The sequence below is a fragment of the Rhipicephalus microplus genome, chromosome 2 (assembly GCF_043290135.1).
Source record: "Rhipicephalus microplus isolate Deutch F79 chromosome 2, USDA_Rmic, whole genome shotgun sequence".
Classification (NCBI taxonomy): domain Eukaryota; kingdom Metazoa; phylum Arthropoda; class Arachnida; order Ixodida; family Ixodidae; genus Rhipicephalus; species Rhipicephalus microplus.
The window spans coordinates 92,149,312-92,168,107 of NC_134701.1; the positions used below are offsets into that span (position 1 = coordinate 92,149,312).

At 49.0% G+C, this 18,796-nt stretch overlaps 51 non-coding genes across 51 annotated transcripts; all 51 read right to left on the reverse strand.

The window, feature by feature from the left end:
• Positions 1 to 201: 201 nt before the first annotated feature.
• On the reverse strand, positions 202 to 272 carry TRNAG-GCC (transfer RNA glycine (anticodon GCC)). The gene has a single exon. It is a non-coding gene; the product is annotated as a tRNA-Gly (tRNA).
• A 214-nt stretch (positions 273 to 486) lies between these two features.
• Positions 487 to 557, reverse strand: TRNAG-GCC (transfer RNA glycine (anticodon GCC)). The gene has a single exon. It is a non-coding gene; the product is annotated as a tRNA-Gly (tRNA).
• A 216-nt stretch (positions 558 to 773) lies between these two features.
• Positions 774 to 844, reverse strand: TRNAG-GCC (transfer RNA glycine (anticodon GCC)). The gene has a single exon. It is a non-coding gene; the product is annotated as a tRNA-Gly (tRNA).
• A 362-nt stretch (positions 845 to 1,206) lies between these two features.
• TRNAG-GCC (transfer RNA glycine (anticodon GCC)) lies at positions 1,207 to 1,277 on the reverse strand. The gene has a single exon. It is a non-coding gene; the product is annotated as a tRNA-Gly (tRNA).
• A 3,756-nt stretch (positions 1,278 to 5,033) lies between these two features.
• TRNAG-GCC (transfer RNA glycine (anticodon GCC)) lies at positions 5,034 to 5,104 on the reverse strand. Its single transcript has one exon. It is a non-coding gene; the product is annotated as a tRNA-Gly (tRNA).
• Positions 5,105 to 5,466: 362 nt separating this feature from the next.
• On the reverse strand, positions 5,467 to 5,537 carry TRNAG-GCC (transfer RNA glycine (anticodon GCC)). Its single transcript has one exon. It is a non-coding gene; the product is annotated as a tRNA-Gly (tRNA).
• A 362-nt stretch (positions 5,538 to 5,899) lies between these two features.
• On the reverse strand, positions 5,900 to 5,970 carry TRNAG-GCC (transfer RNA glycine (anticodon GCC)). The gene has a single exon. It is a non-coding gene; the product is annotated as a tRNA-Gly (tRNA).
• Positions 5,971 to 6,332: 362 nt separating this feature from the next.
• Positions 6,333 to 6,403, reverse strand: TRNAG-GCC (transfer RNA glycine (anticodon GCC)). The gene has a single exon. It is a non-coding gene; the product is annotated as a tRNA-Gly (tRNA).
• Positions 6,404 to 6,909: 506 nt separating this feature from the next.
• TRNAG-GCC (transfer RNA glycine (anticodon GCC)) lies at positions 6,910 to 6,980 on the reverse strand. Its single transcript has one exon. It is a non-coding gene; the product is annotated as a tRNA-Gly (tRNA).
• Positions 6,981 to 7,197: 217 nt separating this feature from the next.
• On the reverse strand, positions 7,198 to 7,268 carry TRNAG-GCC (transfer RNA glycine (anticodon GCC)). The gene has a single exon. It is a non-coding gene; the product is annotated as a tRNA-Gly (tRNA).
• Positions 7,269 to 7,629: 361 nt separating this feature from the next.
• TRNAG-GCC (transfer RNA glycine (anticodon GCC)) lies at positions 7,630 to 7,700 on the reverse strand. The gene has a single exon. It is a non-coding gene; the product is annotated as a tRNA-Gly (tRNA).
• Positions 7,701 to 7,773: 73 nt separating this feature from the next.
• On the reverse strand, positions 7,774 to 7,844 carry TRNAG-GCC (transfer RNA glycine (anticodon GCC)). Its single transcript has one exon. It is a non-coding gene; the product is annotated as a tRNA-Gly (tRNA).
• Positions 7,845 to 8,061: 217 nt separating this feature from the next.
• TRNAG-GCC (transfer RNA glycine (anticodon GCC)) lies at positions 8,062 to 8,132 on the reverse strand. Its single transcript has one exon. It is a non-coding gene; the product is annotated as a tRNA-Gly (tRNA).
• A 361-nt stretch (positions 8,133 to 8,493) lies between these two features.
• Positions 8,494 to 8,564, reverse strand: TRNAG-GCC (transfer RNA glycine (anticodon GCC)). Its single transcript has one exon. It is a non-coding gene; the product is annotated as a tRNA-Gly (tRNA).
• A 506-nt stretch (positions 8,565 to 9,070) lies between these two features.
• TRNAG-GCC (transfer RNA glycine (anticodon GCC)) lies at positions 9,071 to 9,141 on the reverse strand. Its single transcript has one exon. It is a non-coding gene; the product is annotated as a tRNA-Gly (tRNA).
• A 73-nt stretch (positions 9,142 to 9,214) lies between these two features.
• On the reverse strand, positions 9,215 to 9,285 carry TRNAG-GCC (transfer RNA glycine (anticodon GCC)). Its single transcript has one exon. It is a non-coding gene; the product is annotated as a tRNA-Gly (tRNA).
• Positions 9,286 to 9,502: 217 nt separating this feature from the next.
• Positions 9,503 to 9,573, reverse strand: TRNAG-GCC (transfer RNA glycine (anticodon GCC)). Its single transcript has one exon. It is a non-coding gene; the product is annotated as a tRNA-Gly (tRNA).
• A 650-nt stretch (positions 9,574 to 10,223) lies between these two features.
• On the reverse strand, positions 10,224 to 10,294 carry TRNAG-GCC (transfer RNA glycine (anticodon GCC)). The gene has a single exon. It is a non-coding gene; the product is annotated as a tRNA-Gly (tRNA).
• A 73-nt stretch (positions 10,295 to 10,367) lies between these two features.
• On the reverse strand, positions 10,368 to 10,438 carry TRNAG-GCC (transfer RNA glycine (anticodon GCC)). Its single transcript has one exon. It is a non-coding gene; the product is annotated as a tRNA-Gly (tRNA).
• A 219-nt stretch (positions 10,439 to 10,657) lies between these two features.
• On the reverse strand, positions 10,658 to 10,728 carry TRNAG-GCC (transfer RNA glycine (anticodon GCC)). Its single transcript has one exon. It is a non-coding gene; the product is annotated as a tRNA-Gly (tRNA).
• Positions 10,729 to 10,802: 74 nt separating this feature from the next.
• Positions 10,803 to 10,873, reverse strand: TRNAG-GCC (transfer RNA glycine (anticodon GCC)). The gene has a single exon. It is a non-coding gene; the product is annotated as a tRNA-Gly (tRNA).
• A 73-nt stretch (positions 10,874 to 10,946) lies between these two features.
• Positions 10,947 to 11,017, reverse strand: TRNAG-GCC (transfer RNA glycine (anticodon GCC)). Its single transcript has one exon. It is a non-coding gene; the product is annotated as a tRNA-Gly (tRNA).
• Positions 11,018 to 11,090: 73 nt separating this feature from the next.
• On the reverse strand, positions 11,091 to 11,161 carry TRNAG-GCC (transfer RNA glycine (anticodon GCC)). Its single transcript has one exon. It is a non-coding gene; the product is annotated as a tRNA-Gly (tRNA).
• A 73-nt stretch (positions 11,162 to 11,234) lies between these two features.
• On the reverse strand, positions 11,235 to 11,305 carry TRNAG-GCC (transfer RNA glycine (anticodon GCC)). The gene has a single exon. It is a non-coding gene; the product is annotated as a tRNA-Gly (tRNA).
• Positions 11,306 to 11,378: 73 nt separating this feature from the next.
• TRNAG-GCC (transfer RNA glycine (anticodon GCC)) lies at positions 11,379 to 11,449 on the reverse strand. Its single transcript has one exon. It is a non-coding gene; the product is annotated as a tRNA-Gly (tRNA).
• A 360-nt stretch (positions 11,450 to 11,809) lies between these two features.
• Positions 11,810 to 11,880, reverse strand: TRNAG-GCC (transfer RNA glycine (anticodon GCC)). The gene has a single exon. It is a non-coding gene; the product is annotated as a tRNA-Gly (tRNA).
• Positions 11,881 to 12,386: 506 nt separating this feature from the next.
• On the reverse strand, positions 12,387 to 12,457 carry TRNAG-GCC (transfer RNA glycine (anticodon GCC)). Its single transcript has one exon. It is a non-coding gene; the product is annotated as a tRNA-Gly (tRNA).
• A 73-nt stretch (positions 12,458 to 12,530) lies between these two features.
• TRNAG-GCC (transfer RNA glycine (anticodon GCC)) lies at positions 12,531 to 12,601 on the reverse strand. The gene has a single exon. It is a non-coding gene; the product is annotated as a tRNA-Gly (tRNA).
• A 505-nt stretch (positions 12,602 to 13,106) lies between these two features.
• On the reverse strand, positions 13,107 to 13,177 carry TRNAG-GCC (transfer RNA glycine (anticodon GCC)). Its single transcript has one exon. It is a non-coding gene; the product is annotated as a tRNA-Gly (tRNA).
• Positions 13,178 to 13,250: 73 nt separating this feature from the next.
• Positions 13,251 to 13,321, reverse strand: TRNAG-GCC (transfer RNA glycine (anticodon GCC)). Its single transcript has one exon. It is a non-coding gene; the product is annotated as a tRNA-Gly (tRNA).
• Positions 13,322 to 13,394: 73 nt separating this feature from the next.
• Positions 13,395 to 13,465, reverse strand: TRNAG-GCC (transfer RNA glycine (anticodon GCC)). Its single transcript has one exon. It is a non-coding gene; the product is annotated as a tRNA-Gly (tRNA).
• A 650-nt stretch (positions 13,466 to 14,115) lies between these two features.
• Positions 14,116 to 14,186, reverse strand: TRNAG-GCC (transfer RNA glycine (anticodon GCC)). Its single transcript has one exon. It is a non-coding gene; the product is annotated as a tRNA-Gly (tRNA).
• Positions 14,187 to 14,259: 73 nt separating this feature from the next.
• On the reverse strand, positions 14,260 to 14,330 carry TRNAG-GCC (transfer RNA glycine (anticodon GCC)). Its single transcript has one exon. It is a non-coding gene; the product is annotated as a tRNA-Gly (tRNA).
• Positions 14,331 to 14,549: 219 nt separating this feature from the next.
• Positions 14,550 to 14,620, reverse strand: TRNAG-GCC (transfer RNA glycine (anticodon GCC)). Its single transcript has one exon. It is a non-coding gene; the product is annotated as a tRNA-Gly (tRNA).
• Positions 14,621 to 14,694: 74 nt separating this feature from the next.
• TRNAG-GCC (transfer RNA glycine (anticodon GCC)) lies at positions 14,695 to 14,765 on the reverse strand. The gene has a single exon. It is a non-coding gene; the product is annotated as a tRNA-Gly (tRNA).
• A 73-nt stretch (positions 14,766 to 14,838) lies between these two features.
• On the reverse strand, positions 14,839 to 14,909 carry TRNAG-GCC (transfer RNA glycine (anticodon GCC)). The gene has a single exon. It is a non-coding gene; the product is annotated as a tRNA-Gly (tRNA).
• Positions 14,910 to 14,982: 73 nt separating this feature from the next.
• TRNAG-GCC (transfer RNA glycine (anticodon GCC)) lies at positions 14,983 to 15,053 on the reverse strand. Its single transcript has one exon. It is a non-coding gene; the product is annotated as a tRNA-Gly (tRNA).
• A 73-nt stretch (positions 15,054 to 15,126) lies between these two features.
• TRNAG-GCC (transfer RNA glycine (anticodon GCC)) lies at positions 15,127 to 15,197 on the reverse strand. The gene has a single exon. It is a non-coding gene; the product is annotated as a tRNA-Gly (tRNA).
• A 73-nt stretch (positions 15,198 to 15,270) lies between these two features.
• TRNAG-GCC (transfer RNA glycine (anticodon GCC)) lies at positions 15,271 to 15,341 on the reverse strand. Its single transcript has one exon. It is a non-coding gene; the product is annotated as a tRNA-Gly (tRNA).
• Positions 15,342 to 15,414: 73 nt separating this feature from the next.
• Positions 15,415 to 15,485, reverse strand: TRNAG-GCC (transfer RNA glycine (anticodon GCC)). Its single transcript has one exon. It is a non-coding gene; the product is annotated as a tRNA-Gly (tRNA).
• Positions 15,486 to 15,559: 74 nt separating this feature from the next.
• Positions 15,560 to 15,630, reverse strand: TRNAG-GCC (transfer RNA glycine (anticodon GCC)). The gene has a single exon. It is a non-coding gene; the product is annotated as a tRNA-Gly (tRNA).
• Positions 15,631 to 15,703: 73 nt separating this feature from the next.
• TRNAG-GCC (transfer RNA glycine (anticodon GCC)) lies at positions 15,704 to 15,774 on the reverse strand. Its single transcript has one exon. It is a non-coding gene; the product is annotated as a tRNA-Gly (tRNA).
• A 60-nt stretch (positions 15,775 to 15,834) lies between these two features.
• TRNAG-GCC (transfer RNA glycine (anticodon GCC)) lies at positions 15,835 to 15,905 on the reverse strand. Its single transcript has one exon. It is a non-coding gene; the product is annotated as a tRNA-Gly (tRNA).
• A 75-nt stretch (positions 15,906 to 15,980) lies between these two features.
• TRNAG-GCC (transfer RNA glycine (anticodon GCC)) lies at positions 15,981 to 16,051 on the reverse strand. Its single transcript has one exon. It is a non-coding gene; the product is annotated as a tRNA-Gly (tRNA).
• A 505-nt stretch (positions 16,052 to 16,556) lies between these two features.
• On the reverse strand, positions 16,557 to 16,627 carry TRNAG-GCC (transfer RNA glycine (anticodon GCC)). Its single transcript has one exon. It is a non-coding gene; the product is annotated as a tRNA-Gly (tRNA).
• A 74-nt stretch (positions 16,628 to 16,701) lies between these two features.
• Positions 16,702 to 16,772, reverse strand: TRNAG-GCC (transfer RNA glycine (anticodon GCC)). The gene has a single exon. It is a non-coding gene; the product is annotated as a tRNA-Gly (tRNA).
• Positions 16,773 to 16,845: 73 nt separating this feature from the next.
• TRNAG-GCC (transfer RNA glycine (anticodon GCC)) lies at positions 16,846 to 16,916 on the reverse strand. The gene has a single exon. It is a non-coding gene; the product is annotated as a tRNA-Gly (tRNA).
• Positions 16,917 to 16,989: 73 nt separating this feature from the next.
• On the reverse strand, positions 16,990 to 17,060 carry TRNAG-GCC (transfer RNA glycine (anticodon GCC)). The gene has a single exon. It is a non-coding gene; the product is annotated as a tRNA-Gly (tRNA).
• A 74-nt stretch (positions 17,061 to 17,134) lies between these two features.
• On the reverse strand, positions 17,135 to 17,205 carry TRNAG-GCC (transfer RNA glycine (anticodon GCC)). The gene has a single exon. It is a non-coding gene; the product is annotated as a tRNA-Gly (tRNA).
• Positions 17,206 to 17,423: 218 nt separating this feature from the next.
• Positions 17,424 to 17,494, reverse strand: TRNAG-GCC (transfer RNA glycine (anticodon GCC)). Its single transcript has one exon. It is a non-coding gene; the product is annotated as a tRNA-Gly (tRNA).
• Positions 17,495 to 17,567: 73 nt separating this feature from the next.
• On the reverse strand, positions 17,568 to 17,638 carry TRNAG-GCC (transfer RNA glycine (anticodon GCC)). The gene has a single exon. It is a non-coding gene; the product is annotated as a tRNA-Gly (tRNA).
• Between the last annotated feature and the right edge of the window lie 1,158 nt (positions 17,639 to 18,796).

Below are 18,796 nucleotides of genomic sequence, written 5' to 3' on the forward strand. Positions count from 1 at the left end.
CATTCATGGCATGCAATATTGCGAATCAGCACGCGTGAGCTTTTCTAAAAATAACGATGCGTCAGCCGGGAATAGAAACCGGGTCACCCGTGTGGCAGGCGAGTATTCTACCACTGAACCACCGACGCCATTTGCTTACTTCTGCATTCATGGCATGTAATATTGTGTAACAGCATGCGTGAGCTTTTACAAAAATAACAATGCGTCGGCCGGGAATCGAACCCTGGTCGCCCGCGTGGCAGACGAGTATTCTACCATTGAACCACCAACGCCATTTGCTTACTCCTGCATTCTAGACATGCAATATTGTGGAATAGCACCCAGGAACTTTTTTAAAATAAACGATGCATCGTGCGGGAATCGAACCAGGGTCACCAGTGTGGCAGGCGAGCATTCTACCACTGAACCACCGATGCCATTTGTTTACTGTGGCATTCATTACATGCATTGCGTAACAGCACGTGTGAGCTTTTCTAAAAATAACGATGCGTCAGCCGGGAATCGAACCCGGGTCACCCGCGTGGCAGGCGAGTATTCTACCACTGAACCACCAACGCCATTTGCTTGCTCCTGCGTTCATGGCATGCATATATAGCGTATACACGCGTGAAATTTTTTAAAGATAACGATGAGTCAGCCGTGAATTGAACCCGGGTCACCCGTGTGGCAGGCGAGCATTCTACCACTGAACGACCGACGCCATTTGTTTTCTCCGGCCTTCATGACATGCAATATGGCGTAACAGCACGTGTGAGCTTGTCAAGAAGTAACAATGCTTCGGCAGGGAATCGAACCCGGGATACCCGCGTGGCAGGCGAGTATTCTACCACTGAACCACCGACGCAATTTGCTTACTCCTGCATTCGTGGCATTGAATATTGCATAACAGCAGGCGTGAGCTTTTCTAAAGATAACGATGCGTCGGCCGAGAATCGAACTTAGGTCACCCGCGTGGCAGGCGAGTATTCTACCAATGAAGCACCGACGCAATTTGCTTGCTCCTGCATTCATGGCATGCATATATAGCGTAACAGCACGCGTGAGCTTTTCTAAATATTACGATGCGTCGGCAGGGAATCGAACCTGGGTCACCCGCGCAGCAGGTGAGTATTCTATCACTGAACCACCAACGCCATTTGCTTACTCCTGCATTTATGACATGCAATATTGTGTAACAGCATGTGTGAGCTTTTACAAAAATAACGATGCATCGGCCGGGAATCGAACACGGGTCACCCGCGTGGCAGGCGAGTATTCTACCACTGAACCGCCAACGCCTTTTTTTTTTATTTATTGCCTGGCATGGACATTGTACAGGGCAATCATTGCACACACATATATTACAATACAAAGAAAAAGAAAAAGAAAAAAAAACAAGCATTGCCATCAGTCCCATTTGTACTGATGTTGTCCTCTTAAAAATACTTAAGGTTTGCCAGGGGTTCAACCCTTGACAACCATTCTGGCTCGATATCCTCTATTTTGCTACACTCAATGAATGCAGACATGCTTTGCCTGAAATAAATTACTGCTGGTTTTGCGTCCGGGTCGAAATGGTATCCGGCCATTCGTGCACGCCATATACAGTGGAGACCGGTCAACATCACTACATCGAATGGGACCCCATCATCATTTGTTACTGCGAGGTACCTTATTCCGTGTGGGTCTAGTGGAAAATCCTTCTTTATTGTCCTCTGTAATATGTCCCAAAAATGTACCCCTTCCCAACAATGCAAAAAAACATGGTCTATTGTTTCTGGTTTCTTACATATCAAGCAGTGTGACCCCCATAGTGTAAAAAAACCCCGTTCCTCTGTGAAAGTCTTTACTGATAGTGTTCCTGTGTGTAACTTGAAGAAAAAAGTTTTCACCCCTGTAGGTACCTGCATGTTTCTCACCCGCTTCAGTACGTTTTGTCCCGGTCTTCCACTGTATATGGCCCTGTACAATGGTACTGGCAAAACCATAGCACATACATCTCTGTACAATTCTTTTCTTCTAACACTTGCTAGATAATCTATCGAAAAGCGTACAGATAAAAAACGTACACTGTCTACCACTTCCTTGAGATACCCACGCAACGTCACGGGCCGGCTATCCGTAGTAACAACAAAATCTGGTAAGGCACTGCCTAACCTGAGCTGGCATACCGTACGTAAAAACGGATCCCTGACGTCACGGAAAAACAAAAATCTATTTACTACTTGTCTCACAAATAGGTGCGCCAAACCAAGACCTCCGTCCTTCACGCGCCTGAACAAGTTGGTCCGTCTGCACCTTTCCCATTTCGAGCCCCATATAAAAACTGCGAACACTCTGTGCAGCCTTTGCACGTTGATCCTTGAACAATGTAACACCTGCATCACATACCACAGTTTAGCGATAAAAAACATGTTGCACACAGTAGCCCTAGCGAAAACAGACAGGTTCATGCCTTTCCACCTGTCTGCTTTTTCCTTCGTCTCTTTTGTTTGACGCGACCAATACTCCTCGCTGCCGTTATAACATTCCAGGGGAACACCGAGGTACCTTGTCGGTTTTTCCGTCCAGTGCACATTCGCAAAAAGGTCCGGCTTTGAAGGCCACCTTCCGTGCCAAAGCCCAAGAGATTTCGCCCAGTTTACGCGGCTTCCTGTGACGCTACAAAAATGTTTCACAACACTTATCGTTTCCTCTACACTTTCTTTGTTCGTACAACACACCGCAATGTCGTCTGCATATGCCAGCAGCTTAACTTCCACTGCCGCCAAGCTGAAGCCACGAATTTTTTCATTTTCATTTATCGCTAAGCACATCGCTTCGATGTAAATACAAAACAAAAGTGGACTGAGGGGGCAGCCCTGACGCACAGAACGCATTACGTGAATGGGGGCCCCCAAAGACTTGTTAACAATTAAACGTGTTGTGCAGTTCTGGTACGCCAAGGCCACTCCCTCCTTGATGATGGAACCGACATTAATATGATCTAAGATGACAAACAAAATATCATGCGCAACACAATCAAAAGCTTTCTCCAGGTCTATCTGGAGCACAGCAACGCCAAGTGAATCTTCGTCACAACACTCTAGCACACACCGCATCTTGTGAATGTTTGAGCTAATGGTTCTGCCTTTGATTCCACAAGTTTGGTGCTCTCCAACAATTTCTTTAATGACACCTTGAAGTCGCGCTGCCAGAACCTTCATAAAAATGTTGTAGTCGACATTGGTCAGCGATATGGGCCTATACGATGTCACCAGTTTAAGTTTTTCCCCTTCGTCCGTTTTAGGAATTAATATCGTATGCGCTTTGCTGAAGGAGGGCGGCAGAGTTTTCCGTTCGTACGCCTCATTGAACAGCTCAGCTAACCCCGGGGACAGTTCTATTCTAAACGTCTTATACCATGCTGCGGTTAGGCCATCGGGTCCCGGTGACTTTCCGGGGTTCAGATGACCAATCGCGCGTTCCACTTCACCTTCCGTTATTCTGCCTTCTAAAAGCTTTTTTGTGTCGTCACTAAGCCGCGGCAAGCGCTTGAGAAACTCTTCTTTAAAACCATGTACATTCGCTTTTCGAATTGCAAAAAGTGACTGATAATACGCAACAAAGGCCTGTTCGATGCTTTCATTGTCGCTCGCGAGAGTCCCGTTGCAATAGACCTTATCGATGTGGTTTCGGCGTCCTTGCGCTTTTTCGAGACCAAGTGCCCTTTTTGTGGGCGTCTCACCCGCGGCAAGATCATTTGCGCGCGCGCGAACCCAGGCGCCTCGATAACGCTCTCTGTCATGCAGTTCTAATTTTTCCTTGACACTGCGCACCTCGTCTTTGCAAGTCCCAGGCTCCCGACTTTCTAGGGCTATCAGCTGCTGCAGTGTTTTCTTAAGACTTCTTTCTTTTATTTGCGCTTCGAATTTTAGCGTGCTCGATCTGTCAAGCGCTTTCATTTTCACCTTCTGCTTTAAACACTCCCATTTCTCTGCTACTGTTTCCGTTTTTTCCATAAGCACTTCATTCATGGTCTCGTGCACTGCTTCTAAAAATGGTTCATCTTTTAGTAACAATGCGTTCAGTTTCCATAAATCCCAGTTGAAAACCTTACGCTGTTTCTTCATGCCTATGCGACACACAACCAAACAGTGATCTGAAAACGACACTGGCTCAACCGAAAAATCGTGACACATAGGCAATACATCTAGGGATAGGTATATGCGGTCTAAACGTGCATGGCTATTGCCATGAAATCGCGTGTAGATCACTTCGCGATTTGCTGCCACACATTCATACACGTCTTCCAAGTCATTTTCGGTTATTAATTTGCCTAGCACGTCACTGCTTTTGTCACGAACGCCAGTGCTATTGACTCTATCGCGAGCCCTTAAAACACAGTTAAAATCACCTAACAAAACCACCCTCTTATTACACTTTGTCCACTGAAACAGGTTAGAAAAAAACTGAGCACGCTCTTCTACACTATTCGGTGCGTATACGCATATAACTCTGAATTCAGTGGCACCATAAACAAAGTCACAATAAACAATTCTGCCCGACTGACATGAAAAAACACTTTGCACAAGAAGGCTTTGCAATTTTTTTACAAAAAGAACACAACCCGCGGACGTTCCTATCGAGTGGCTTACGACCGCGTAATATCGGTCAGTGAAACGGCGCACCATGCTCCCGGTCTCCTCCTCTCCGTCTACCTTAGTTTCCTGGACGGCTAGGACGTCTATGTCTTGGTCTGTGAGCAACCGATAGAGCTGACTTTGCCTACGCCTAGCCGCCAACCCTCTGACGTTAAGCGTAGCTATACTGAATGGCGGAGTTAATTCCATAGTGACTTGTTCGCTAAAGGAGTAGGCCCGGAGCATGGCGCTTACCCTTCACGACCAGCCCTCGGCTAGCCGCCTCCAGGACCATCCTGCTTCCCAGCGCTGTTTTCTTTTGCCTTGTCCTCCAGTCTCCGGTACTGAACCGCCAACGCCATTTGCTTACTCCTGCATTCTTGACATGCAATGTTGTGGAATAGCACGCAGGAACTTTTTTAAAATAAACGATGCGTCGGCCGGGAATCGAACCAGGGTCACCAGTGTGGCAGGCGAGCATTCTACCACTGAACCACCGACGCCATTTGTTTACTGTGGCATTCATGACATGCAATATTGCGTAACAGCACGTGTGAGCTTTTCTAAAAGTAGCAATGCTTTCGCAGGGAATAGAACCCGGGTCACCCGCGTGGCAGGCGAGTATTCTACTACTGAACTACCGACGCCATTTGCTTGCTCCTGCATTCATGGCATGTATATATAGCGTAAAAGCACGCGTGAGCTTTTCTAAAAATAACGATGCTTCGGTCAGGAATCGAATTCGGGTTACCCGTGTGGCAGGCGAGTATTCTTCCACGGAACTATTGACGCCATTTGCTTGTTCCTGCACTCATGACATGCAATATTGCGGAACAGTACGCAGGAACTTTTCTAAAATAAACGATGCTTCGGCCGGGAATCGAACCCGGATCACCCGCGTGGCAGGCGAGTATTCTACAACTGAACCACCGACGCCATTTGCTTACTCCGGCATTCATGGCAAGCAATATTGCGTAACAGCACGCGTGAGCTCTTCTAAAAGTAACAATGCTTTGGCAGCGATTTAAACACAGGTAACCCGCGTGGCAGGCGAGTATTCTACCACTGAACCACCGACGCCATTTGCTTACTCCTGCATTCATGGCATGCAATATTGCGAATCAGCACGCGTGAGCTTTTCTAAAAATAACAATGCGTCAGCTGGGAATCGAACCCGGGTCACCCATGTGGCAGGCGAGTATTCTACTACTGAACCACCGACTCCATTTGCTTTCTCTTGCTTTCATGGCAAGCATATATAGCATAACAGCACGCGTGAGTTTTTCTAAAAATAACGATGCGTCAGCCGGGAATAGAACCCGGGTCACCCGCGTGGCAGGCGAGTATTTTACCACTGAACCACCGACGCCATTTGCTTAATCCGACATTCATGGCATGCAATATTGCGTAACAGCACGCGTGAGCTTTTATAAAAATAGCGATGCATCAGCCCGGAATCGAGCCAAGGACAACCGCGTGGCAGGCGAGTATTCTACCACTGAACAACCGACACCATTTGCTTACTCCTGCATTATTGACATGTGATATTGTGGAAGGCACGCAAGAAAATTTAAAAAAAAAACACGATGTTTCAGCAGGGAATTGAACCCGGGTCAGCCGCGTGGCAGGCGAGTATTTTACCACTGAACCACCATTGCCAATTGCTTACTCCTGCATTCATGGCATGCAATATTGCGTAAAAGCACGCGTGAGCGTTTCTAAGAATAACGATGCGTCAGCCGGGAATCGAACCCGGGTCACCCGCGTGGCAGGTGAGTATTCTACCACTGAACCACCGACGCCATTTGCTTGCTCCTGCATTCATGGCATGCATATATAGTGTAGGAACACGCGTGAGCTTTTTTAAAGATAACGATGCGTCGGCCGTGAATTGAACCCGGGTCAACCGTGTGGCAGGCGAGCATTCTACCACTGAACGACCGACGCCATTTGTTTTCTCCGGCATTCATAACATGCAATATAGCGTAACAGCACGTGTGAGCTTTTCAAAAAGTAACAATGCTTCGGCAGGGAATCGAACCCGGGTCACCCGCGTGGCAGGCGAGTATTCTATCTCTGAACCACCGACGCCATTTGCTTACTCCTGCATTCGTGGCATTGAATATTGCGTAACAGCACGCGTGAGCTTTTCTAAAGATAACGATGCGTCGGCCGAGAATCGAACTTGGGTCACCCTTGTGGCAGGCGAGTATTCTACCACTGAAGCACCGACGCAATTTGCTTGCACCGGCATTCATGGCATGCAATGTTGCGAATCAGCACGCAAGAGCTTTTCTAAAAATAACGAAGCGTCAGCCGGGAATAGAACCCGGGTCACCCGCGTGGCAGGCGAGTATTCTACCACTGAACCACCAACGCCATTTGCTTACTCCTGCATTCATGGCATGCAATATTGTGTAACAGCATGTGTGAGCTTTTACAAAAATAACGATGCGTCGGCCCGGAATCTAACCCAGGTCATCCGCGCGGCAGGCGAGTATTCTACCACTGAACCACCGACGCCATTTGCTTACTCCTACATTCATGGCATGCAATATTGTGTAACAGCATGCGTGAGCTTTTACAAAAATAACGATGCTTCGGCCGGGAATCGAACCCGGGTCGCCCGCGTGGCAGACGAGTATTCTACCACTGAACCACCAACGCCATTTGCTTACTCCTGCATTCTTGACATGCAATGTTGTGGAATAGCACGCAAGAACTTTTTTAAAATAAACGATGCGTCGGCCGGGAATCGAACCAGGGTCAACAGTGTGGCAGGCGAGCATTCTACTACTGAACCACCGACGCCATTTGTTTACAGTGGCATTCATGACATGCAATATTGCGTAACAGCACGTGTGAGCTTTCCTAAAAGTAGCAATGCTTTGGCAGGGAATAGAACCCGGGTCACCCGCGTGGCAGGCGAGTATTCTACCACTGAACCACCGACGTCATTTGCTTACTCCTGCATTCGTGGCATTGAATATTGCGTAACAGCACGCGTGAGCTTTTCTAAAAATAACGATGCGTCAGCCGGGAATTGAACCCGGGTCACCCCCGTGGCAGGCGAGTATTTTACCACTGAACCACCGATGCCATTTGCTTACTCCGGCATTCATGGCATGCAATATTGCGAATCAGCACGCATGAGCTTTTCTAAAAATAACGATGCGTCAGCCGGGAATAGAACCCGGGTCATCCGCGTGGCAGGCGAGTATTCTACCACTGAACCACCGACGCCATTTGCTCCCTCCTGCATTCATGGCATGTAATATTGCGAATCAGCACGCGTGAGCTTTTCTAAAAAACAAAATGTTTTGGCAGGGAATCGAACCCGGGTCAGCCGCGTGGCAGGCGAGTATTTTACCACTGAACCACCGACGCCAATTGCTTACTCCTGCATTTATGACATGATATTTTGCGTAACAGCACGCGTGAGCTTTTCTAAAAATAACGATGCGTCAGCCGGGAATAGAACCCGGGTCACCCGCGTGGCAGGCGAGTATTTTATCACTGAACCACCGACGCCATTTGCTTAATCCGACATTCATGGCATGCAATATTGCGTAACAGCACGCGTGAGCTTTTATAAAAATAGCGATGCATCAGCCCGGAATCGAGCCAAGGACAACCGCGTGGCAGGCGAGTATTCTACCACTGAACAACCGACACCATTTGCTTACTCCTGCATTATTGACATGTGATATTGTGGAAGGCACGCAAGAAAATTTAAAAAAAAACACGATGTTTCGGCAGGGAATTGAACCCGGGTCAGCCGCGTGGCAGGCGAGTATTTTACCACTGAACCACCATTGCCAATTGCTTACTCCTGCATTCATGGCATGCAATATTGCGTAAAAGCACGCGTGAGCGTTTCTAAGAATAACGATGCGTCAGCCGGGAATCGAACCCGGGTCACCCGCGTGGCAGGTGAGTATTCTACCACTGAACCACCGACGCCATTTGCTTGCTCCTGCGTTCATGGCATGCATATATAGTGTAGGAACACGCGTGAGCTTTTTTAAAGATAACGATGCGTCGGCCGTGAATTGAACCCGGGTCAACCGTGTGGCAGGCGAGCATTCTACCACTGAACGACCGACGCCATTTGTTTTCTACGGCATTCATAACATGCAATATAGCGTAACAGCACGTGTGAGCTTTTCAAAAAGTAACAATGCTTCGGCAGGGAATCGAACCCGGGTCACCCGCGTGGCAGGCGAGTATTCTATCTCTGAACCACCGACGCCATTTGCTTACTCCTGCATTCGTGGCATTGAATATTGCGTAACAGCACGCGTGAGCTTTTCTAAAGATAACGATGCGTCGGCCGAGAATCGAACTTGGGTCACCCTTGTGGCAGGCGAGTATTCTACCACTGAAGCACCGACGCTATTTGCTTGCTCCGGCATTCATGGCATGCAATGTTGCGAATCAGCACGCAAGAGCTTTTCTAAAAATAACGAAGCGTCAGCCGGGAATAGAACCCGGGTCACCCGCGTGGCAGGCGAGTATTCTACCACTGAACCACCAACGCCATTTGCTTACTCCTGCATTCATGGCATGCAATATTGTGTAACAGCATGTGTGAGCTTTTACAAAAATAACGATGCGTCGGCCGGGAATCTAACCCAGGTCATCCGCGCGGCAGGCGAGTATTCTACCACTGAACCACCGACGCCATTTGCTTACTCCTACATTCATGGCATGCAATATTGTGTAACAGCATGCGTGACCTTTTACAAAAATAACGATGCGTCGGCCAAGAATCGAACCCGGGTCGCCCGCGTGGCAAAAGAGTATTCTACCACTGAACCACCAACGCCATTTGCTTACTCCTGCATTCATGGCATGCAATATTGCGAATCAGCACGCGTGAGCTTTTCTAAAAATAACGATGCGTCAGCTGGGAATAGAACCCGGGTCACCCGCGTGGCAGGCGAGTATTCTACCACTGAACCACCGACGCCATTTGCTCCCTCCTGCATTCATGGCATGTAATATTGCGAATCAGCACGCGTGAGCTTTTCTAAAAATAACGATGCGTCGGCCGAGAATCCAACTTGGGTCACCCGCGTGGCAGGCGAGTATTCTACCACTGAAGCACCGACGCAATTTGCTTGCTCCTGCATTCATGGCATGCATATATAGCGTAACAGCACGCGTGAGCTTTTCTAAATATCACGATGCGTCGGCCGGGAATCGAACCTGGGTCACCCGCACAGCAGGTGAGTATTCTATCACTGAACCACCAACGCCATTTGCTTACTCCAGCATTCATGACATGCAATATTGCGGAATAGCACGCAGGTACTTTTCTAAAATGAACGATGCGTCGGCCGCCAATCGAACCCGGGTCACCCGCGGGGCAGGCGAGTATTCTACCACCGAACCACCGTCGCCATTTGCTTACTCCTGCATTCATGGCATGCAATATTGTGTAACAGCATGCATGAGCTTTTCTAAAAATAACAATGCGTCGGCCGGGAATCAAACCCGGGTCACACGCGCAGCAGGTGAGTATTCTATCACTGAACCACCAACGCCATTTGCTTACTCCTGCATTCATGGCATGCAATATTGCGGAATAGCACGCAGGTACTTTTCTAAAATAAACGATGCGTCGGCCGGGAATCGAACCCGGGTCAACCGCGTGGCAGGCAAGTATTCTACCACTGAACCGCCGACGCCATTTGCTTACTCCTGCATTTATGGCATGCAATATTGTGTAACAGCTTGCGTGACCTTTTACAAAAATAACGATGCGTCGGCCGGGAATCGAACCCGGGTCACCCGCGTGGCAGGCGAGTATTCTACCACTGAACCACCGACGCCTTTTGCTTACTCCTGCATTCGTGGCATTGAATATTGTGGAATAGCACGCAGGTACTTTTCTAAAATAAACGATGCGTCGGCCGGGAATCGAACCCGGGTGACTCGCGAGGCTGGCGAGTATTCTACCACTTAACTACCGGCGCCATTTGCTTGCTCCAGCATTCGTGGCATGCATATATAGCGTAACAGCACGCGTGAGCTTTTCTAAAAAATAACGATGCGTCAGCCGGGAATCGAACCCGGGTCACCCGCGTGGCAGGCGAGTATTCTACCACTGAACCACCAACGCCATTTGTTTTCTCCTGCAATCATGGCATGCATACATAGCGTAACAGCACGCGTGAGCTTTTCTAAAAATAACGATGCGTCAGCCGGGAATTGAACCCGGGTCACCCGCGTGGCAGGCGAGTATTCTACCACTGAACCACCGACGCCATTTGCTTACTCCTGCATTCGTGGCATTGAATATTGCGTAACAGCACGCGTGAGCTTTTCTAAAAATAACGATGCGTCAGCCGGGAATTGAACCCGGGTCACCCGCGTGGCAGGCGAGTATTTTACCACTGAACGACCGACGCCATTTGCTTACTCCGGCATTCATGGCATGCAATATTGCGAATCAGCACGCATGAGCTTTTCTAAAAATAACGATGCGTCAGCCGGGAATAGAACCCGGGTCACCCGCGTGGCAGGCGAGTATTCTACCACTGAACCACCGACGCCATTTGCTTACTCCTGCATTCACGGCATGCAATATTGCGAATCAGCACGCGTGAGCTTTTCTAAAAATAACGATGCGTCAGCCGGGAATAGAACCCGGGTCACCCGCGTGGCAGGCGAGTATTTTACCACTGAACCACCGACGCCGTTTGCTTACTCCGGCATTCATGGCATGCAATATTGCGAATCAGCACGCATGAGCTTTTCTAAAAATAACGATGCGTCAGCCGGGAATAGAACCCGGGTCACCCGCGTGGCAGGCGAGTATTTTATCACTGAACCACCGACGCCATTTGCTTAATCCGACATTCATGGCATGCAATATTGCGTAACAGCACGCGTGAGCTTTTATAAAAATAGCGATGCATCAGCCCGGAATCGAGCCAAGGACAACCGCGTGGCAGGCGAGTATTCTACCACTGAACAACCGACACCATTTGCTTACTCCTGCATTATTGACATGTGATATTGTGGAAGGCACGCAAGAAAATTTAAAAAAAACACGATGTTTCGGCAGGGAATTGAACCCGGGTCAGCCGCGTGGCAGGCGAGTATTTTACCACTGAACCACCATTGCCAATTGCTTACTCCTGCATTCATGGCATGCAATATTGCGTAAAAGCACGCGTGAGCGTTTCTAAGAATAACGATGCGTCAGCCGGGAATCGAACCCAGGTCACCCGCGTGGCAGGTGAGTATTCTACCACTGAACCACCGACGCCATTTGCTTGCTCCTGCGTTCATGGCATGCATATATAGTGTAGGAACACGCGTGAGCTTTTTTAAAGATAACGATGCGTCGGCCGTGAATTGAACCCGGGTCAACCGTGTGGCAGGCGAGCATTTTACCACTGAACGACCGACGCCATTTGTTTTCTACGGCATTCATAACATGCAATATAGCGTAACAGCACGTGTGAGCTTTTCAAAAAGTAACAATGCTTCGGCAGGGAATCGAACCCGGGTCACCCGCGTGGCAGGCGAGTATTCTATCTCTGAACCACCGACGCCATTTGCTTACTCCTGCATTCGTGGCATTGAATATTGCGTAACAGCACGCGTGAGCTTTTCTAAAGATAACGATGCGTCGGCCGAGAATCGAACTTGGGTCACCCTTGTGGCAGGCGAGTATTCTACCACTGAAGCACCGACGCTATTTGCTTGCTCCGGCATTCATGGCATGCAATGTTGCGAATCAGCACGCAAGAGCTTTTCTAAAAATAACGAAGCGTCAGCCGGGAATAGAACCCGGGTCACCCGCGTGGCAGGCGAGTATTCTACCACTGAACCACCAACGCCATTTGCTTACTCCTGCATTCATGGCATGCAATATTGTGTAACAGCATGTGTGAGCTTTTACAAAAATAACGATGCGTCGGCCGGGAATCTAACCCAGGTCATCCGCGCGGCAGGCGAGTATTCTACCACTGAACCACCGACGCCATTTGCTTACTCCTACATTCATGGCATGCAATATTGTGTAACAGCATGCGTGACCTTTTACAAAAATAACGAAGCGTCGGCCAAGAATCGAACCCGGGTCGCCCGCGTGGCAAAAGAGTATTCTACCACTGAACCACCAACGCCATTTGCTTACTCCTGCATTCTTGACATGCAATGTTGTGGAATAGCACGCAAGAACTTTTTTAAAATAAACGATGCGTCAGCCGGGAATCGAACCAGGGTCACCAGTGTGGCAGGCGAGCATTCTACTACTGAACCACCGACGCCATTTGTTTACAGTGGCATTCATGACATGCAATATTGCGTAAGAGCACGTGTGAGCTTTCTTAAAAGTAGCAATGCTTTGGCAGGGAATAGAACCCGGGTCACCCGCGTGGCAGGCGAGTATTCTACCACTGAACCACCGACGTCATTTGCTTACTCCTGCATTCGTGGCATTGAATATTGCGTAACAGCACGCATGAGCTTTTCTAAAAATAACGATGCGTCAGCCGGGAATTGAACCCGGGTCACCCCCGTGGCAGGCGAGTATTTTACCACTGAACCACCGATGCCATTTGCTTACTCCGGCATTCATGGCATGCAATATTGCGAATCAGCACGCATGAGCTTTTCTAAAAATAACGATGCGTCAGCCGGGAATAGAACCCGGGTCACCCGCGTGGCAGGCGAGTATTCTACCCCTGAACCACCGACGCCAATTGCTTACTCCTGCATTCATGGCATGCAATATTGCGAATCAGCACGCGTGAGCTTTTCTAAAAATAACGATGCGTCAGCTGGGAATAGAACCCGGGTCACCCGCGTGGCAGGCGAGTATTCTACCACTGAACCACCGACGCCATTTGCTCCCTCCTGCATTCATGGCATGTAATATTGCGAATCAGCACGCTTGAGCTTTTCTAAAAATAACGATGCGTCGGCCGAGAATCCAACTTGGGTCACCCGCGTGGCAGGCGAGTATTCTACCACTGAAGCACCGACGAAATTTGCTTGCTCCTGCATTCATGGCATGCATATATAGCGTAACAGCACGCGTGAGCTTTTCTAAATATAACGATGCGTCGGCCGGGAATCGAACCTGGGTCACCCGCGCAGCAGGTGAGTATTCTATCACTGAACCACCAACGCCATTTGCTTACTCCAGCATTCATGACATGCAATATTGCGGAATAGCACGCAGGTACTTTTCTAAAATGAACGATGCGTCGGCCGCCAATCGAACCCGGGTCACCCGCGGGGCAGGCGAGTATTCTACCACCGAACCACCGTCGCCATTTGCTTACTCCTGCATTCATGGCATGCAATATTGTGTAACAGCATGCATGAGCTTTTCTAAAAATAACAATGCGTCGGCCGGGAATCAAACCCGGGTCACACGCGCAGCAGGTGAGTATTCTATCACTGAACCACCAACGCCATTTGCTTACTCCTGCATTCATGGCAGGCAATATTGCGGAATAGCACGCAGGTACTTTTCTAAAATAAACGATGCGTCGGCCGGGAATCGAACCCGGGTCAACCGCGTGGCAGGCAAGTATTCTACCACTGAACCGCCGACGCCATTTGCTTACTCCTGCATTTATGGCATGCAATATTGTGTAACAGCATGCGTGACCTTTTACAAAAATAACGATGCGTCGGCCGGGAATCGAACCCGGGTCACCCGCGTGGCAGGCGAGTATTCTACCACTGAACCACCGACGCCTTTTGCTTACTCCTGCATTCGTGGCATTGAATATTGTGGAATAGCACGCAGGTACTTTTCTAAAATAAACGATGCGTCGGCCGGGAATCGAACCCGGGTGACTCGCGAGGCTGGCGAGTATTCTACCACTTAACTACCGGCGCCATTTGCTTGCTCCAGCATTCGTGGCATGCATATATAGCGTAACAGCACGCGTGAGCTTTTCTAAAAAATAACGATGCGTCAGCCGGGAATCGAACCCGGGTCACCCGCGTGGCAGGCGAGTATTCTACCACTGAACCACCAACGCCATTTGTTTTCTCCTACAATCATGGCATGCATACATAGCGTAACAGCACGCGTGAGCTTTTCTAAAAATAACGATGCGTCAGCCGGGAATTGAGCCCGGGTCACCCGCGTGGCAGGCGAGTATTCTACCACTGAACCACCGACGCCATTTGCTTACTCCTGCATTCGTGGCATTGAATATTGCGTAACAGCACGCGTGAGCTTTTCTAAAAATAACGATGCGTCAGCCGGGAATTGAACCCGGGTCACCCGCGTGGCAGGCGAGTATTTTACCACTGAACGACCGACGCCATTTGCTTACTCCGGCATTCATGGCATGCAATATTGCGAATCAGCACGCATGAGCTTTTCTAAAAATAACGATGCGTCAGCCGGGAATAGAACCCGGGTCACCCGCGTGGCAGGCGAGTATTCTACCACTGAACCACCGACGCCATTTGCTTACTCCTGCATTCACGGCATGCAATATTGCGAATCAGCACGCGTGAGCTTTTCTAAAAATAACGATGCGTCAGCCGGGAATAGAACCCGGGTCACCCGCGTGGCAGGCGAGTATTTTACCACTGAACCACCGACGCCGTTTGCTTACTCCGGCATTCATGGCATGCAATATTGCGAATCAGCACGCATGAGCTTTTCTAAAAATAACGATGCGTCAGCCGGGAATAGAACCCGGGTCAGCCGCGTGGCAGGCGAGTATTCTACCACTGAACCACCGACGCCATTTGCTTACTCCTGCATTCATGGCATGTAATATTGCGAATCAGCACGCGTGAGCTTTTCTAAAAATAACGATGCGTCGGCCGAGAATCGAACTTGGGTCACCCGCGTGGCAGGCGAGTATTCTACCACTGAAGCACCGACGCAATTTGCTTGCTCCTGCATTCATGGCATGCATATATAGCGTAACAGCACGCGTGAGCTTTTCTAAATATAACGATGCGTCGGCCGGGAATCGAACCTGGGTCACCTGCGTGGCAGGCAAGTATTCTACCACTGAACCACCGACGCCATTTGCTTACTCCTGCATTTATGGCATGCAATATTGTGTAACAGCATGCGTGAGCTTTTACAAAAATAACGATGCGTCGGCCGGGAATCGAACCCGGGTCACCCGCGTGGCAGGCGAGTATTCTACCACTGAACCACCGACGCGAGTATTCGTGGCATTGAATGTTGTGGAATAGCACGCAGGTACTTTTCTAAAATAAACGATGCGTCGGCCGGGAATCGAACCCGGGTGACTCGCGAGGCTGGCGAGTATTCTACCACTGAACTACCGGCGCCATTTGCTTGCTCCAGCATTCGTGGCATGCATATATAGCGTAACAGCACGCGTGAGCTTTTCTAAAAAATAACGATGCGTCAGCCGGGAATCGAACCCGGGTCACCCGCGTGGCAGGCGAGTATTCTACCACTGAACCACCAACGCCATTTGCTTTCTCCTGCAATCATGGCATGCATATATAGCGTAACAGCACGCGTGAGCTTTTCTAAACATAACAATGAGTCGGCCGGGAATCGAAACCGGTAGACCGCGTGGCAGACGAGTATTCTACAACTGAACCACCAACGTCATTATCTTACTCCTGCATTCTTGACATGCAATATTGTGGAATAGCACACAGGAACTTTTTTAAAATAAACGATGCGTCGGCCGGGAATCGAACCAGGGTCACCAGTGTGGCAGGCGAGAGTTCTACAACTGAACAACCGACACCATTTGCCTACTCCTGCATTATTACCATGCGATATTGCGGAAAGCCACGCAAGAAAATTTTTAAAAAACACGATGTTTTTGCAGGGAATTGAACCCGGGTCAGCCGCGTGGCAGGCGAGTATTTTACCACTGAACCACCGACGCCAATCGCTTACTCCTGCAATCATGACAGGATATTTTGCGTAACAGCACGAGTGAGCGTTTCTAAAAATAACGATGCGTCAGCCGGGAATCGAACCCGGGTCACCCGCGTGGCAGGCGAGTATTCTACCACTGAACCACCAACGCCATTTGCTTGCTCCTGCGTTCATGGCATGCATATATAGCGTAAGAACACGCGTGAAATTTTTTAAAGATAACGATGCGTCGGCCGTGAATTGAACCCGGGTCACCCGTGTGGCAGGCGAGCATTCTACCACTGAACGACCGACGCCATTTGTTTTCTCCGGCATTCATGACATGCAATATGGCGTAACAGCACGTGTGAGCTTGTCCAAAAGTAACAATGCTTCGGCAGGGAATCGAACCCGGGATACCCGCGTGGCAGGCGAGTATTCTACCACTGAACCACCGACGCAATTTGCTTACTCCTGCATTCGTGGCATTGAATATTGCATAACAGCACGCGTGAGCTTTTCTAAAGATAACAATGCGTCGGCCGAGAATCGAACTTGGGTCACCCGCGTGGCAGGCGAGTATTCTACCACTGAAGCACCGACGCAATTTGCTTGCTCCTGCATTCATAGCATGCATATATAGAGTAACAGCACGCGTGAGCTTTTCTAAATATAACGATGCGTCGGCCGGGAATCGAAACTTGGTCACCCGCGTGGCAGGCGAGTATTCTACCACTGAACCACCGACGCCATTTGCTTACTCCTGCATTCATGGCATGTAATATTGCGAATCAGCACGCGTGAGCTTTTCTAAAAAAACAAAATGTTTTGGCAGGGAATCGAACCCGGGTCAGCCGCGTGGCAGGCGAGTATTTTACCACTGAACCACCGACGCCAATTGCTTACTCCTGCATTTATGACATGATATTTTGCGTAACAGCACGCGTGAGCGTTTCTAAAAATAACGATGCGTCAGCCGGGAATTGAACCCGGGTCACCCGCCTGGCAGGCGAGTATTTTACCACTGAACCACCGACGCCATTTGCTTACTCCGGCATTCAAGGCATGCAATATTGCGAATCAGCACGCATGAGCTTTTCTAAAAATAACGATTTGTCAGCCGGGAATAGAACCCGGGTCACCCGCGTGGCAGGCGAGTATTCTACCACTGAACCACCGACGCCATTTGCTTGCTCCTGCATTCGTGGCATTGAATATTGCGTAACAGCACGCGTGAGCTTTTCTAAAAATAACGATGCGTCAGCCGGGAATTGAACCCGGGTAACCCGCGTGGCAGGCGAGTATTTTACCACTGAACCACTGACTTTTTTTTTTTTTTATTTATTGCCTGGCATGGACATTGTACAGGGCAATCATTGCACACACATATATTACAATACAAAGAAAAAGAAAAAGAAAAAAAACAAGCATTGCCATCAGTCCCATTTGTACTGATGTTGTCCTCTTAAAAATACTTAAGGTTTGCCAGGGGTTCAACCCTTGACAACCATTCTGGCTCGATATCCTCTATTTTGCTACACTCAATGAATGCAGACATGCTTTGCCTGAAATAAATTACTGCTGGTTTTGCGTCCGGGTCGAAATGGTATCCGGCCATTCGTGCACGCCATATACAGTGGAGACCGGTCAACATCACTACATCGAATGGGACCCCATCATCATTTGTTACTGCGAGGTACCTTATTCCGTGTGGGTCTAGTGGAAAATCCTTCTTTATTGTCCTCTGTAATATGTCCCAAAAATGTACCCCTTCCCAACAATGCAAAAAAACATGGTCTATTGTTTCTGGTTTCTTACATATCAAGCAGTGTGACCCCCATAGTGTAAAAAAACCCCGTTCCTCTGTGAAAGTCTTTACTGATAGTGTTCCTGTGTGTAACTTGAAGAAAAAAGTTTTCACCCCTGTAGGTACCTGCATGTTTCTCACCCGCTTCAGTACGTTTTGTCCCGGTCTTCCACTGTATATGGCCCTGTACAATGGTACTGGCAAAACCATAGCACATACATCTCTGTACAATTCTTTTCTTCTAACACTTGCTAGATAATCTATCGAAAAGCGTACAGATAAAAAACGTACACTGTCTACCACTTCCTTGAGATACCCACGCAACGTCACGGGCCGGCTATCCGTAGTAACAACAAAATCTGGTAAGGCACTGCCTAACCTGAGCTGGCATACCGTACGTAAAAACGGATCCCTGACGTCACGGAAAAACAAAAATCTATTTACTACTTGTCTCACAAATAGGTGCGCCAAACCAAGACCTCCGTCCTTCACGCGCCTGAACAAGTTGGTCCGTCTGCACCTTTCCCATTTCGA